We start from the raw sequence: 16,677 nt of genomic DNA, 5'->3' as shown, positions 1-16,677 counted from the left end.
TCTAAGTGTCTGTGATGTGCTGGTTTCAGCCTTCGGTGGATGTCTACCGAAGCCCTTGCCACAGTGGCTAGGCTATGGAACCAACCCAGGTGTCCATTAACAGGAGTGGGAAGGGCAAATGTGATTTATTTACACAGTGGGTTTCTTTAGGGTATAGTTAAGAATGAAGTTATGTCACAAGCAGGAAAATGGATATAAGTGGAGATATAATCACTCAGAGAATTAGGTCAAACTTAGACAAGTGTCACACATTTTATTTTATTTGTGGGTTCTAAGTGTTGCATTGATGCATACAAATCAAATATTTACCCATGGCATGCAAAGGGAAACAGGTTAGTCTGGGGAACAATGGGGAGCACTGGGAGGTGACTAGGAGAAAGGAGAGGAGAGCCAGGTGCAGAGGCATACCTGGGAGGTACATTATATACTTGCATGAAAATGGGTGTACGTCACCCAGAAAAAGAAAATGAAAATAAAAATATATGTGTATATGTATACACACACACACATACACGCACACACACACACATACACACACACATATATACACACACATCTATATATACAGATATATTTTTAAGAGCTGAAGGACATGAGTGTTTTCAATGGCAGCTCCCCTGCAGAAGGACCACCAGGTGTCACATGTGAATGGGATGTTATCTTGGAGAACGTCCCACAACTTCTCCTGAGTTAAGTATGCAGTAAGAAAGCATCCTGACCCCAGCAGCAGCCAGGATCAACATGTTTATTCGCTCCTGTTGATGTGCAATGGAATGTAAGCAAAATTATTCCAGTTGCTGATTCAGAACCTGCACAGCCACAAGGAGGGGGCTTTGTGTCTCTCCCTCTTTCCTTCTGCCTCTTTCTCTGTCTTTCCTCCCTTCTCCCTCTTCTTCTTTCTCTCTCTTCTGTGTAGTGTTTGTATATTGTGTGTGTGTATGTATGTACGTGTGCATGTGAGTACAGACACACTTGTTTATACTCTGTTTGGAGGTCAGAGGTTGACCTTGGGTGTCCTTTTCCATTGCTCTGTTCACTATTACTTGAGACAGGTTTGCCATTGGGCCTGCCAGTCACTGCTAGACTATCCTGTGTGACCAGTGAGCTCTGAGGGTCCTCTCCAGTCCAAGAGTTACAGATGTGCACTACCATATCTGGCTTTTCGCGTGGATCCTGGGGATACAGACTTAGGCCTTCATGCTCTCATGGCAGACACTCACCAACTGAGCCATTTCCCCAGACCTGTTCACTCATGTTTCTTTAAACCCTACATATAACCATGAAGAGTCTCATTACACTGTCTTCAGGAAAGCTACTTTCTAAAGAGCCACTATGTGTTGGAGAATGGCACTGTCAACCCCTGGAGGATGGCCCAGCAGGGGACTTCAGTGTCTCAGCTCCTTTCTTGATAATAACTTTGGGTCTTAGAGCATCTCTGAGAAGCCTCAGTTCTAAGCAGGAGCATTACATCCCCAACTCTTACTCTCACTAGCTGTGCCCTGAACCAGAACTGCAAAGCACCCATACAGGGGATTGACATTCCCTGGCTGTTGTGATTCCAGTTCTGGGAATTCTGTTTTTCTCATATATCCCTTTGTTGAAGGATACGTCTTTCCGTCAGTGCACACCAAGATGCTCCTGTTGGTAAGGATTCGTCGGTGACAGTATGACATACGTGGGTATAGGTGCTGTCACCCTCAGTTTGGCAGGTAATGGATGAAGCTGGGACCAACTTTCTTGGCAACATCTCAGCCAGCTTGAGGGCTCAGTCAGTTCTCCAGGAGGTTTGTAAAGGCTGGGTTAAATCATTCTCCCCCTGTCTGTTGGCTTAATTTTTGCTTTGAAACACTGGATGGGGTTGACCTGTGGATTTCACCTTTGTACTCTTGCACAACCTTATGTTTTGAGGGGAAGTACTGAAACATGTGAATGAGTGGTTTCCTTGAATGCAGTTGTGTGTATTTTGCAGCCTTGCCAGATGCAAAGGAATTAATTACCTTTGAGCATCAGTCCAAGTTAAAAAGAGTGAGCATTTTGTGTTTATCCATTTACCGCAGTGAGCAGACCCAGCTGCTGAGGACAGAGTAATGTCACTTCAGCCAGGTAAAATTTAGTAAAGCATCAATTATAGCCACGGTGATGGAGGGAGAGCCCAGGAAACACTGAGTCAGAAATACTTCAATTTAGGGATGGGCCATCTAGGAATGAAGGTGCTGAGAGATATATAAGGTAGGGGCTCATGGTGGCCACAACTGCCAGGAAAGCTACCAGTCCTTGAGTTCAGTTGTTGGATTCGTGTGGGTGGGATGAGATAGAAATCAAAGAGGGCTTTGCAATGGCTGAAGGTAATAATCACGGAAGCGTGATGTGACTCACTGCTTGGACCTGGTGTGGTGTGTGGGTGACTTAGAACCAAACTGTGGCCACATAATACCCCATGTTCATTGGCTACAGTGCCCAGTGAGATTAATAATTCCTTATCTCCTGCCTACCCAGGGCAGGAGTGTCCCCAATCCTAGTGATCACCTGGGTGAAGTTTCTTAATCTAAAAAAAGGAACCTTTATAGGGGAGATCAGTAAGCTTAAGATTTCTAGCAAGGTTACTGCACCAATATTTGGGAACAGTTTGCCTTTGAAATGGACATTAGTGAGAAATCAATACCACACAAGACTTATTGTGAGTGTGAGACAGACCAAGAGGGATGTATTAGTCGTCTTAGCACCATGAGGGAGTTTCGCACAGGATAACTTAAGGGTCTGTGGTCTGTTTTGGTTTCTGCAGTTCCAGTCACTGTGGCAGGCACAGCTCATGGTGTGTGAGCGCAGCTGAGCTTTTCATGTCATGTGGTTCGTTAGAAAGCAGAGAGATGAGGTTCAGACGAGGGCAGGTACAGCTTGGTTTCCTAATTGCACCAGCCAGACTCCACCTCCTAAAGCTCCACAGCCCCATAAAATAGCACTGTCAGACAGAAAATGTGCCTGTTAGGGACATTTCAGGCTCAAATCATGTGTGTATGTGCTGTGAGATTGATTACACAGAGTTTTAATAAGATTATGTAAACAGATCGAGGCATCAGAATGGCACATCAGACAAGATGGCCAGAATGCATTCGCAGTTAATTAGGCTATTCAATCAGTTTGTACCTTTCTAAGTGATATGTGATGAGGGACATACTCAACATCCTTTATTGAGAATCTACTATTGGGCAGGGATGGGGAATAGGAAGCTAGCACATGAGATGGTCTTCCTTCTACACCAGCTACACTGCTGTCTGGGAGGTCATCTGGTGGCTTGTCCTGTGGACATAGTCACATGCTGTCTAGGTCACACTTTCAGGTTAGCAGAGGTGGACAACTAAGGTAAAGGTAGAAAGGCCTGTCTTAGCGATGAACAAAGCTTTTGTGCCACATGGCTTGCTCCTCTTGAATGGCCTGCCTGTTCCTTTCCCCAGCCCAAAGCCGAACCTTTCTCTGTATATGTTGGTTCCAAAGTTCTTGGTAGATAAACTTGGGCAGACCTTAACGACCTGGTTAGCCAAGCAGGATTCTCAAGGTCAGGGCTTCTCATCAGTTATAAAATATGTCTCCATGAACTACATTCCACCACTGAAGAAAATTGCAATATGAAATTCTTGGTGTATATGAGGCTTCTTTGAGCCAATCTGTTTTGCACAAAAGGGGTAAGTTCTAGCCTCTGATCTACACTTTGCTTGACGTCACTAAAACAAGACAAGTCGATGCTCTAATTCAATTCTGAAAGCTAGCAGGTCCCTGTTCTGAGTCAGAGTTAGAAAGGTGTTACCAAATTGATAAAAATTGATATAACAGGAACAGATATCCATGTCAGAATTCACAAGAAATTTCAAATAGCTACACACAATAGTTCTATTTGAAGAAGGAATTGCCTGGCACTCTGCTGCTCAGCCTTCCACGATGGCGCCACTCTTTTTTTTTTTTTTTTTTTTTTTTGTGAAGTTCTTAGTTTAAAATGCATAATTTTCAGGCACCATCTCTGTGTTCTGTGACATGCCCTGTGTTTTCACACCGCAGCACTGAACATCTTATCTACCTTTCTATGTACAGGTGTGAGATTCACGCAGACACTATAATTAATGGGGTTAATCCATGTGCTGTAATTTATACTGATTTTCTTTTATCACTGGCAATTTTTTCTTGGGTCGTGTGTGTGTGTGTGTGTGTGTGTGTGTGTGTGTGTGTGGCTAGAAATTGACTTTATGTGTCATTCTTTGGACACTGTCTACCTGTTTGTTGTAACAGGGTCTCTCACTGACCTGGAGCCCTTGCCAATAGGTGAGGCTGGCTGGCCAGTAAGACCTGCTGATCCACCTGTCTCTGCCTATTCAGTGCTGGGATTACAAGCATATGCCGGCCACTACATCTGGCTTTTTATGTAGCGTCTGGGAATCAAACTCATGACCTTATACTTGTACCGCAGGCACTTTACTGATTGAGCTATTGCTCTGGCCTCAGTGAAGTTAAATGCTTTTCATAAACGCTTACTTGTAACAGAGGAGTGGAGACAGTCAGACCGTTTTTCACTTATTTAAATGGAGTGACCAGCAGAAGTTTATTAGCGAAGCACTAGTGCTGGAGGTAGTGGAATGAATGACTTTTTAGAAAATAATGTGTGAGAGCCAATAGTTCTTCATAGATTTTTCCCCTGGCTTCTTTTTTTGAAAACTCTCACCTCAACGAATGTAGAAATTATATTTAATGGCCATTGAATTAGATGTGATGGTACACATCTATAAAAAGTGGAGAAAGGAGGCCAACAAGTCTAGACCAGTTTGGGGCATAAAACAAGATCATGTTTCAAAAAATAAACAAAACAAAAATTCCTCTGTAGTAGGGCACTTCTGGGTATTTGGTAAATATGTACTCTTTCATTTCTGAATGCCAATGGTTCAAATTATTTATACATCTGAAACTATATTTTGATCATAATATTAAGTTTTGTTTTTATAAACTTTCAAAATTCTAGAGCTGAGGAGATGGCTTAGCTGGTGTATTCACCAAGCAAACACGAGAATTGGTTCCCCAGAGCACTTGTAAAAATTTTGGCATAATGGCATGTGCCAGTAGCTCTAGGACTTGGAGGCAGAGACAGGAGAATCCCTGGGTCTGGCTGGCCAGCCAGAATTGCTAAGTCCATAAGCTCCAGGTTCAGGAAGAAGCTCTGTCTCAAAACAGAGGGTCGAGAATTATTGAGAAGGAATATTGACCTCTGGCCTCTGTACTTGCATGCACACGCATATACACATATATGAACATGTATGCACATATGCACGTTTGGTGTAACCGTTATAAGCTGTAGCATCTTGGGGTGTTTGCTTAGCAACTCCATACGTTTTCTTATCTTTAAAACCAGGGGTAACAAGTGTCTTTATTATATGAGGCTGTGAAGAGGACCAGCAGGAAAATGAGCACTGTTTTTCTTGAGGACATTTGGCATAGATTTGATGATGAAGGTGATGATGGTGATTTATGATGGTAATGGTAACAGTGATGATGCTAGTGCTGGTGAGATCAGAGTCACAACAATGGTGATGGCAGGGATGATGATGACGGTGATGGTGCTTACGGTGATCGTAGTACCAGTGGTGAAGATGAGAGCAATATCCATGGTGGTGATTGTGTTAGTGATGACAGTGATGGTAATGAGAGTGATGACACTGTTGATGGCGATAATGGTGATGATGATAAAGGTGATATTGGTAGGATGCGGTACTAGTGGTAAGGGTGCTGATGGTGCCACTGATGATTATAGTGATGCCAGTGAAGATAATGATATAGCTATGACTGTTGTGAGGATGGTAAGGGTGATGATAATGAAGATGGTAGTGATATTAATATTGATAATGATGATGATAGTTAGAGTATGGTAGTTCCTGGCTGAAAATGATGATGATAGTGATGTTGGTGATTGTTATGATAATAATGATAATTTATCTCCAAAGATGATAACAGTGGTGCTTCCTTAGATTGCATCATGTATCTTCTTAATATGGGAATTATCGACAACAGAATTTCATCCTCCAAAAGTAAATGTGACAACTGTAGCAAGAGTCCCTCTGAAAATGAACCAGAGCCCTGGACGTGTGTCCATGGGGATGAGGCATGGCATGTACCATCTGTTAAATGGAGCTGCCCACAAGGATTTTATCTAGCAGCTGAGTTCCTTTTGTGAAAGAATAAATATTTTATTGTAAAAGACAGACAAATGGCTATGGATTCTAACACATTACCAGAAGAGAATTGTGATGATTGCAATAATTAGTTCATTGTAGTGTGCTCTGTGCAGCTAACTTCTCCCAGGGGAGACAGAGTACCTTCAATCACACAGCACTTAACCTTTTTTTATTCCATTTATCAAGCCAAGCGTACAATGGATGGGCTTGCCTGGGTCTAACTTGCTTTGTCTTATATGGTCTCAAGGAGAAATTGTGTGTATTTGTTTCCTTGATAAGGGATTTTATTTTACATCAATAAGTGCTCAGTTACTCACTTAGTTCTGAATTTAAACTACAGAATCTAAACTGCATTAATTTAAAGTACATTAGCAGCAGCTAAATGTCCCCCCTTTAGCCATGGGGACATTTTCATAAGAATATTCTATACTTACAGCTCACAGAGGCTACCTGTCCGGATACTAATAGCTGCCCATCAGATTCAGGACACGGGGCAAGTCTGGATTGTTTTCTTACGCTGTGTGGATTAAGGATGGTGTTTTCTATTCAGAAGCTGGGAACTGATGACAGCTTCATGCCATGATACAAGTTACTGTTTCCTCTAGAAACTTCAGAAGATATAATCTCCCATCCATCAGTATCTAGGCGGGCACTCACAGTCCTTGGAGTAGGGAGGGTTTTAATCTCCTCTAAGGCTCTATTTCATAGTTCCAAAGTCCTCTGTGGGGTCCTCCTTCACAGCAGGAGGGAAAAGGAAGTAGGTGGCATGGGGGTTAGTTCTTTCCCTCCTTAACCTCTTCTCAGCCCTCTTTTTCAGTTATGTGGGAAATTGTCTTTGGTGCTTCAACCTGGAGTCAAATTATGGTGAGGAAGAACATTCCTTTTCAGACAAAGCAACGCTTCCTGCGTGCGGGAGGCAGCAGCTGCTTCTGCGAGTCCTCCGCTTAGCAACTTCTCCCCACTCACACCTCTGCTCCCAGGAAGACCACCAGGGCAGGCTTCCTGTGCAGTGTCGTGCAGCTGGACGTTGCTGCTGCATCTTAGTGTTCCTGTTGATGCCACCTGGAGCCTTCCAAGCTTTGTCCCCAACCCATGCTTTGTGAATTTCTCACCATGCTGACAGTCTTCTTTGTGGAATCCGTACAAATAGAACTGTCCTGGCTAGCTGGAGAAGGCACATGCCGATGAATTAGGCAACACAATTCCATAGGTCTCCTCCTTCCTACTTTATCAAGCTGCTTGTTTAATCATCTCTGCTATGAATTACGGCATTTTCTTTTTATATCAGGTTGCATACAATGAGTTCTGTCTCCTCAGCTCTCTTCTGCTGTCTAGGGAATGATGGCAGTGGCTGGCTTTATGCATCTCTTCAAGTTCACAGTGACTTCAAATGCTGCTGGTGTGTCTTTGCAAATTAATATGCTGAATTTAAAAAACAGAATGAAATGATTAAAATGCTATTAAAATGATCTATAAATCTCTCACTCTAAGAAAGGGCAGCATGCACAATACATTATCGTCACAGTATAAGTGGGAATAATTAGTCTCACTCCAATTAAAGCTTGAGTTATGAGTATATTGCAGTCTGATATATTGGTATTTTTAGAAACACAGTAAAAGGCAGGAAGAGTATTGTGAGAGAAGCTTCTCTTCAGAGCCATTCCCCACAGAGGTCATGGTGATAAGAAAGGCCATGTATTCCTGAAGGGTGGCTGTGTACCTCATGGCACCAAATAAGAGGTCTTTGGGAAAACATTTATATTTCAGAGGAAAATTTCTTGAATTTCCAAGAGCAAAAGCAGCTGCCTTGGTCACTTTACACAAAGCTTGCTCCACAAGCTTTATATGTCTGACATAGAGACCTCTGCACTGTATTTCCACAGGACATACAATACCTGTGACTGATAAAGGTTGTGGAAGTGTCTTATGTGGCTCCTGAATTACATGGCTCCTGTGGGTTAGAACCTGTAACTGCAATGCACTGCAGGTACACGGACATAGGCTGTGTGAATAGGGTGAATAGGGTGACCCCATAACATGGGACCGGAGGAACTGGAGCTGAGGAGACTGGGTTTGCTGGCACAAATGCTGTCTATTGCTGTGACAGCCAGTCTTTGTTGTCGACTTGACTGCATCTGGAATCAAGTAAGAAATAAACTCCTGGGAAATTCCTGCAAGGGCTTTAGTGGTTCAGGGTGTCTGAAGCAGGAAGACCCGCCCTGGGTATGAGCAGCACTGGGTATGATGCATCCCTGCTAAGAGATGGTCCTTGGGGAAAAGCTTTGCTTTTTGCCTCTTGCCTTCACATTGATCATCTACTTGGCATGTGTCTTGCTGGTGAGTCCGTCTACTCAGCAGCTATGGTCATTCTTTAGGCATCAAGATCTAGCTTCTTTGACCCTCCAGACCATATCTTGTAAGTCAATCTAATAAACTGACTTTTGATATATAGTCATTATATATATACACACACACACACATATATATATACATATATACACGCATATATTGATACAATGAATATATATATATATATATATTCATTGTATCAATTCTGTTCTTCTAGAGAATAATGCAGTGGGCATTTTGAACATGCACTTCAGTTTTCTCTGTGGTAATACAAGGATTGATAACTGCTGACAAACACATTGATTCTTCTTCATTTTTCTTTAAAAGTTAATGTTTGAGCTAGCACATAGAGTTTTGGATTTCATCATGGCATTTTCATACATATGTGTTATTACTCTCCATTCACATTCATTCCTCTCCTCCAGTGCCCCTCTCTGTCTCTTTTTCACTCTGTCTGGTTCCTCTCCTTTCTCCAGATAGCCTCCCTGTTTGTATTCATGTTGCAGGTTCCATTACCATCTCTTGGTCTCCCTCCTTTACATGTCTTCCTCCATGTCTATTATCCCCTTTATAGTTTCATGACCCTCCCCCCAGCATGTGCACATGCTTACCCCCCACAGCTATGTATAATTTTAAGTATAGCTTCCCCACAGGAGGAAATATTTGCTGTACTGATGCACTATCTACCTTTCTTAGTCTGGCTTCTTTTACTTTGCACAGTGCTTTCCAGTTCTTCCATTTTTTTTTTTCTTACAGATCTGATTTTTGCTCAGCATAGAGGAAAATGTCTTTAACATTCTGGTGGTGTGAACTGGTTCTATGGTCCCTGGGGATCCCTCAGAGTTACCCTGGGGACACCCAGGAATCTGTCATCACCCCTGATGGGGTCTATCCATATTCTGTTCGGAAAAGGGCGGTATTATTGCTGACCATCGTAATTCTGTGAGCTCAGATACTGTTGAACAGTCGATGCTATCACAAAGGAAGTACCAACAGAACAAGGGGGAAGTGTGTGGAGGCTGAGGGCTTGAGTGGGCAGCGTGTGAGTGGGTATCTCCTATGGGAGAGATCCTGGAGAAGCCTCTGGATAGAAGCTGTGTGTGGGTGAGGAGGCTGGTGTCACAGCTGGTCCTTGTCTGATCTGCCTGGTGTTCCCTGTCTGGGCACCTCTTGTCTGGGTGGTGACATTGTCAAGTCTCATTTATCATTTATAAACCCCTCTTCTAAAATGTTACCAGGTGCCTTGGGAGTCACAGTGAGTGACGTCTAAAATGAGAGCAGTTACCTCAGGGGTCTGGGCCTGAATGAGGGCCCTGCAGATGTGTGCTGAACAATAAGCCTTTTCATGGTGCTGAGAGCATGATATGCTCACTGACGTATAACCAAAAATGCAAACAAAGGACAGATGCATAAAGGCTCGATTAATTTAATTAGGATCAAATAAAAGGTGCCAGGAGAGGATTCAGCACAAGGCCTGGCTTGTTGTAATGGGCAAAAAGGATTAAAACTTACTGAGAAATCGCTGTGCTATTATGTGGTTTGGGCTTTCTAACACAATAGGTAACTCTTGATGTAAAGAATAGCATAATAATAAAAGTTAATAATGATCACATTGGTTTACTGTAACTTATTTTATATAGTGAATATGTGTATATGTATGTGTGTGCACACGCAGTGAACATACATGCACACACAGAGTAATGAGCCTAAAGCAATTATGTCTGCCATTATCTACCTTTACCATGCATTTCTTGAGCTGCCACATTGCCACTCTGAGGACTGATGGATGAAGGGCCTGAGGGCAGGACAGAATGAATTGTTCCTGCTGTCTACGTGCTGGGCTTGTTTCTGTTATGAAGATCAGAACTGTAAGTATGGAATAAGCTAAACACCTGAGTTAGTAAATGAGGTGGGCAGTCACAAATCAAAGATAAAAACATTCATGAAGATGATTTAGTCAGGTAAACTTTGGCTATAAGGATTTTTAAGAATAAAATTTCCACTGGAAATTTTAGCACTCAGGAGGCAGAGGCAGAGAGGCAGAGTGGCAGAGAGGCAGAGGCCGCTCTGTAAGTTCAAGGTCATCCTGGTGTACATAGAAAGTTTTCAACCAGCTAGAATTAGATAGCAAGACATTGATTAAAAAAAATTGCTGAACTACTTCCCTAGTTGGGGTCTGAGATATAGGCCTTACCAAGAAGGGACCCCAAAACCTCTGAGATAAATTGGAGAAACATGACAGAGGATCCTGTGAACCAAGTTAAAGAAAAATGATGGATATGGGGAAGTGCTCTTGCTGATTTGATTTTATAAAGACAAATTGTATTCTAGGAAAGCAAAAGATGCAGACTATCAAGTCAGAGAACCACAGCTCAGATAATCCCCAAACACAGAAATGGACATTGAAAACCCACACATGGCTAGGGCAATCCTCACTGAACTAATAGTGGGATATCACTCATTACTGACCTGAGGATAGAAATGTCCATCAGTGACCATTTTTGATTCTTGCAGGTAAGATATTGGCAAAATGGCACTCACATTACTATCAGGAATAAACATTGCTGGAACCTGTTTAATTTCTCTTGCTGTGATAAAAGACCCTGGTAATAGTAACTCAGCCAGGGAAAGGGTTGATTTTAGCTACACTTCTAGGCTATGGTCCATCATATCTGGAAGTCAAGGTGGCCAGCTTAAAACAGAGCCAAGAGCAGAGAAAACTAAACATATGCATGCTTACAGCTCAGCTCGCCCATGCTGTGCTTTCCACTCTTAGACAGCTAAGTACCCTCTGCCTAAGGAAGGGAGCCACCCAGAGTGGACTGGATCTTCTTACACGACTTAAGCTTATTGAGGTATCCCCTGCAGATATATGCACAGCTGAACCTAATCTAGACAATTTGCTAATGAGGCTCTCCTCCTAGAATATTCTTGCTTGTGTCAAGTTGAAAAAGCTAATCATCTCATCGTGCTTTAGAGTAATTCAACAAGTTAACTGCATGTGTGCACTGCCACAAAGCAATCTACTTCTGAGTAGTATCTATAAACGGTTGATTACCCAAAGTCTACAAAAAGGGCACTTACAACTGCCTTGTTCACAGTGACGAAAACAGCCACAGAGACAGAGCTAGCTTGTCACTGTGGGGCCAGGCACCTTCCAGGATTGTGAAGCCTTGAACTGAGCGCTTGATCTGTGACAATTAATTCAGTGCTGGCGAGTGAAAGAAATGGAGACAAATAGCCAGCACATAGAGACGAGTTTGCATGCTGTTTGGGAATCTGCTTGTTGGTAGTGGATTGTATTAGCAACTGAGAAAATCTGTGGTGGGGCCCTTCCAGCTTGCAGTTTGGGTTTACTAAGGAACCTGGTGTCTGCAGGATGACTGACTGCTGGTGGGTCTGGGGAACATGGGACGAGAAGAGACAAACCGAAAAAATCCAAGAAAACAAAAGTTCAGTAACATGAAGCCCTGACATTGCCTATATGTGGTTGTACACAGAAATGAAGAGAAAATAAAATTGTCTGCAATACTCTGTTAAACAGGAAAAAAAAAAACAAACCCATGTGAAAATTATAGCATGGATAGTTCTTATGCAAAATAAAAGGAATAAATTTCACACACCTGAATATACTTCAGAAAAGTGCTCAGTTTATATTCTAAGCTTGGTGTTATAAGGATTAGTTCTGACTCACCATCTGAATTCGTCCCTCAGAAATTTAGTGTGACAGTTTTTCAGAGTGTAAACAGGGCAACAAAGGTGACAAAACCCAGAGAATTATCAAGTTTAAATAGAAAATCCTCTTGTCAGCCACGTATGCACGAGAAGCAACCGGTGTGGCAATTCCAGGCTAGATTATGTCATCCTGTATCTGCCACCCATATGTTTCTTTCCCTCATGAATATGCATGAATTTTGATGCAGCTGCTCTAAACTTCCCTGTATATGTCTCCTCCTTTGAGATTTATGCTTGCTTTCGGAGCACGGGCACGAGGACACTCTATAGGGGAAATCGTGATTCACAGTCAGGACAGGAGATAGCCCATAAATCTTGTGACTTGTGTGTCATGATTTCAGCCCAAGGTGAGCAATAAACACCATGTCTGTTACTTACAGAAATGACCAAGAATGATGTCTCAAAAGGTATAAGGCAGCCTTGACCATACTGCTTTTTCTCAATGTTAGAAGCTATATTTATTTTTGCAATGAAATATTGAAATCGTATTACAGAAAGCTATATCGATGGAGAAAATAAAGACTTTTCTTCTGAATTAAACAAATATGGATTGAGATACTATGGTGTGGGAGAAGAAGCAGTAAGTGTTATAAGAAATGTGCTTTCCACGCACAGTGTTCTCCTTCCAGATAGATATCCAGTCTTGGCATAGAGCCTAAAGCAATCATGAATTCCCTCATTACTGGATTTTCAAAGATGAGATTCATTTTCCCAGTTGAGGGCAATGAAGAGGTTTAAGCTAAACTGGAGAATTCTTTGCTTATGCTTCTCGGCTATGGCCACGTGAACCCTCTCTTCTGTGTATGAATTCTCTCACAGAAGGTCTGCTGGCTTCAAGGCAAACACTTGTCTTTACCCTTATAGTCAGTGGCAATCACCTTCAGTCTTCTTTCATGAAAAGCCTCCTTCTATTCTCAATGTTGACCACATATCTCTGGAGGGTCCTAACTGTAGGTGACAGAACAGGCTTCTCTCCCACATCCCTTCACTGCTGCTGCTTTTTCCCTAAGCACCTTCCATACTCTCACTGTGATACCGATGCTGGATGCTGGTCCCATAAGAAATGAAGTGATAGAGACACATCATCCATGCGGCCTAACCATGATAGTGACATAAATGATGTCCAGATCAGTGGAAAATCTTTTAACAACTTGTTTCATTCTGACTGATGTCTTTGGTCTTTCATCCTCAAATCTCCCCCTAAAGACTTCCCAAGGGCAGGGGATTCAATGTTTACTGCCACCTACTTTTCACCATCTAACCTCTGGGAGTTTCCTTCCACACTTGCCTTACCATTTGCCCAAAGGAACCTCTAGTGTGGCCCTTTCTAGATCCCTTCTGGATCCTTGCTTCAAGCCTCTCAGAGAGTACAGAAGTATGGTCAGGGTCTGCTAGGTCAATGGACTCCTATGGGCTTTCAGGGTCTTCCTGCATGAAGAATCCAGCGCAGCATGGAATGATGTGTTCCTCTTTCTTGCTCTCAACTATCACAGAACAAGTCATGTGTTTTCAAAACCTACACTAGTGGTTTCTTACAGTGTATCTGACACCCTCATTTTTTAAGACAGAAACTTACAGCTGGTGATTTGTCTTCCTCCAGCATAGGTAAAAGGGCAAATCTATCAAGCTATTATTTAATTTTATTTTTCATTTCCTTGGTTTTCTTTTAATGTAATTGATCATTATAGTTCCTATGTACCCATAACAAAATCAGTATAAATATGATGCACTCCTTTTATTTATAACATTGACCATTATGTTTACCTGCAACCAGGGCCAAATGCTAAGTCTTCTGTGGGAGCACTCAGAATCCACCCACAGAGTGAGCCTTGCTTCCCTCTTGGGAACTGGACCTGGTCCTGTTGCTGCCCGAGGCTGTGTACTGAGGCCCCATTCTTCAGAGCAGCTGTGTTGTCCTCCACTCATGACTTGTTCTGTGTAAGACCGTGAGTCAGGAGAGCCTGGAGTGGGAAGAAGATCATCCACTTTCCTCCCTTGCTCCAAGTCTCTGACACAGAGATGTGTAGTTTGCATTCATAATTAAAATCTAGTATTTCCTTATTCAGATCTAGTTTTCAAAGAACCAGGGTGGCTTCTTCATATGGTATCTGTTTGTAATTATTGTGTGTGTCTTATGGATACTTGTGTGTCCCAGTGCACGTGCGATAGCACTTGTGCTGTAGTGTGCATGTAAAGCTCATATGACAGCTTTGTTGGTCAGTTTTCTCTTTCCACCTTTTGTTGGTTTGAGTTCAGAGCATCTGGTTTGTGTATCAAGAACTTTTACCTGCTGAGCCATCTCAGTGTTCCACCTTCTTTATTTTGTATAGTTTATAAACTTCTGATTTTATTGTTACAGTTATTGTTATTTTTATTTCTTCGTTCTCTATTACTGGTAGCTTAATACATTTGTAGTTTTTTCATAATTAGCAATAGGATATTTTAAACTGGTAATAATCATAGAATGATAGCTTTGTCCTAATGCTGTGTCTCTTTCCCCAAAGTGTTTCCCTAATTTATAATTCTCTCTCTCTCTCTCTCTCTCTCTCTCTCTCTCTCTCTCTGTGTGTGTGTGTGTGTGTGTGTGTATTAATGCACAAGTGAATTGGGACCTGAGGTCAGTCTTGACTATAGTTCCGCAAATCCTGTCACCTTGTCTCTTACTAGCCTGGAACTCATGGATTTGTATAGACTGACTGGCCGTCGAGCCACAGATCTTTCAACCGTTTCCTGGCACTGATATTACATGTGTGCACTGCTTCAGCCAGTACGTACTTTTTAAAACATGGGTCCAGAGGATCAAACTCATGACCTTGTGCTGGTATGTCACAGACTTTATAGACTGAGGCATCTCCGCAGGCTCCAGAGCTGCATTTTGTTTGTTTGTTACTGTTTTCAAAGGACACCCACACCAGACTGAGGGCTGTATGGCTTCTTGGAAAGTAATGCTAGGATGTGGAGCACTGCATAGAGCCCAGTAATGCTTTGTATGCTAAGAGAATAATTTAAAAATGATTTCCCCGTGATTGCAGTTGCAGCACCAGTACCGGAAGCTGTATGTCTTTTCCACATATGATTATTTAATTTTCAGAAAGCCCTTCATGGTGGGCTGGACTGCAAAGGCTTCCCTTGTCAAGTAGACTTCCTGCACAGGCATGATCAGGTATCCGTCCTGACTGAATATTAGCAGTTAATGAAAAGAGAGCTCATTATTCAGGACACACACATTCAGAGATCTCAGTCTACCAAATACAACTTGGTATCACATTCACAGTGGGCTGACAGCTTGGGCCCTTAAGCAGTGGCAGTACTGACCCTAGAGTCCCTTGATCTTCCCCATTCCTCAGTGATTTGGCTGTGGTCAGGCTGCTGCTGGACCACATCCTTCAGAGAAGATCACAGCCTGTGTGATCTTTTAGCAATGGGCCCTAGCCCCAAGGATCACAAGTATGTGCTGGAGACCACTGACAGAGTTGAACAGTTCTTGAGTTGGAAGTGAGGAGTGAAAGAAAACTTATAAATCAACACACAACACATGGGACCTTTCCATGAGGGCTCTAGTAGACACTAGTCCTCTTGCTTTATTCCAGACTGACCTTTTTAAGTCACAGCAAAAGTACCTTAGTACAGTGAATGAATTCACAGGGAGGTCAAGCAAAAGGTGTGACTTTGGCAAGACATCCCACCTGCTGTCTCAAACAAAAGGAGATAGACTTGGTAGGTTATCACTGACTCCAGTGAAGGCCAAGGTAAAAGCATTTCTTTTCCTCCCGCTGAACTCTAAATAACAAAGCAACCTGGCAGACCAGTGGCTCCCAACACATATGACTATTCTAGAACATCACAAATATAAAACTTGATCCAGATTATGGTCCATGTGGAAGAATATCTGGAAGAACGATTGTTATATTTGACCAGAGCACAAAAAAATTTCGGGAGAGACCCATAATTCCTGCTGAGGTTGTCTCTTGAAAGGAGCCTGGATTCAGATCATCATCTTAACAGGTAATGGTAAGAATGACCTTGGGAAAGGAAATGGTCATCCCACTGCTGGTACTGGAGAGAAGCCTTCATGCTTCTAACAGAGATCAGTGTTTTAGTAATGGTTCTCTCGAGTAAAAGAATGTATAGAATGACTCTGTTTACAAAATTGGGATTTATTAGAATGACTGCTTGCAGGTTGTGGTCCAGCTAATCCAACAATGGCTGACTGTGAATGGAACATCTGAGAATTCAGTCCACAAGGCTGGATATCTCAGCTGGTCTTCAGCATATGCTGGAATCCTGAAGAAGTAGGCTGTAATGCCAGTGAAGGAATGGACTTAATACCAAAGTAAGAGCAAGTGGGTAGAGAGCAGAAACTTCTTACTCCATGTTCTTATAT

The sequence above is a fragment of the Psammomys obesus genome, unplaced genomic scaffold (assembly GCF_907164565.1).
Source record: "Psammomys obesus unplaced genomic scaffold, mPsaObe1.curated_primary_1811, whole genome shotgun sequence".
Taxonomy (NCBI): Eukaryota; Metazoa; Chordata; class Mammalia; order Rodentia; family Muridae; genus Psammomys; species Psammomys obesus.
This window is presented reverse-complemented; position numbering follows the sequence as displayed.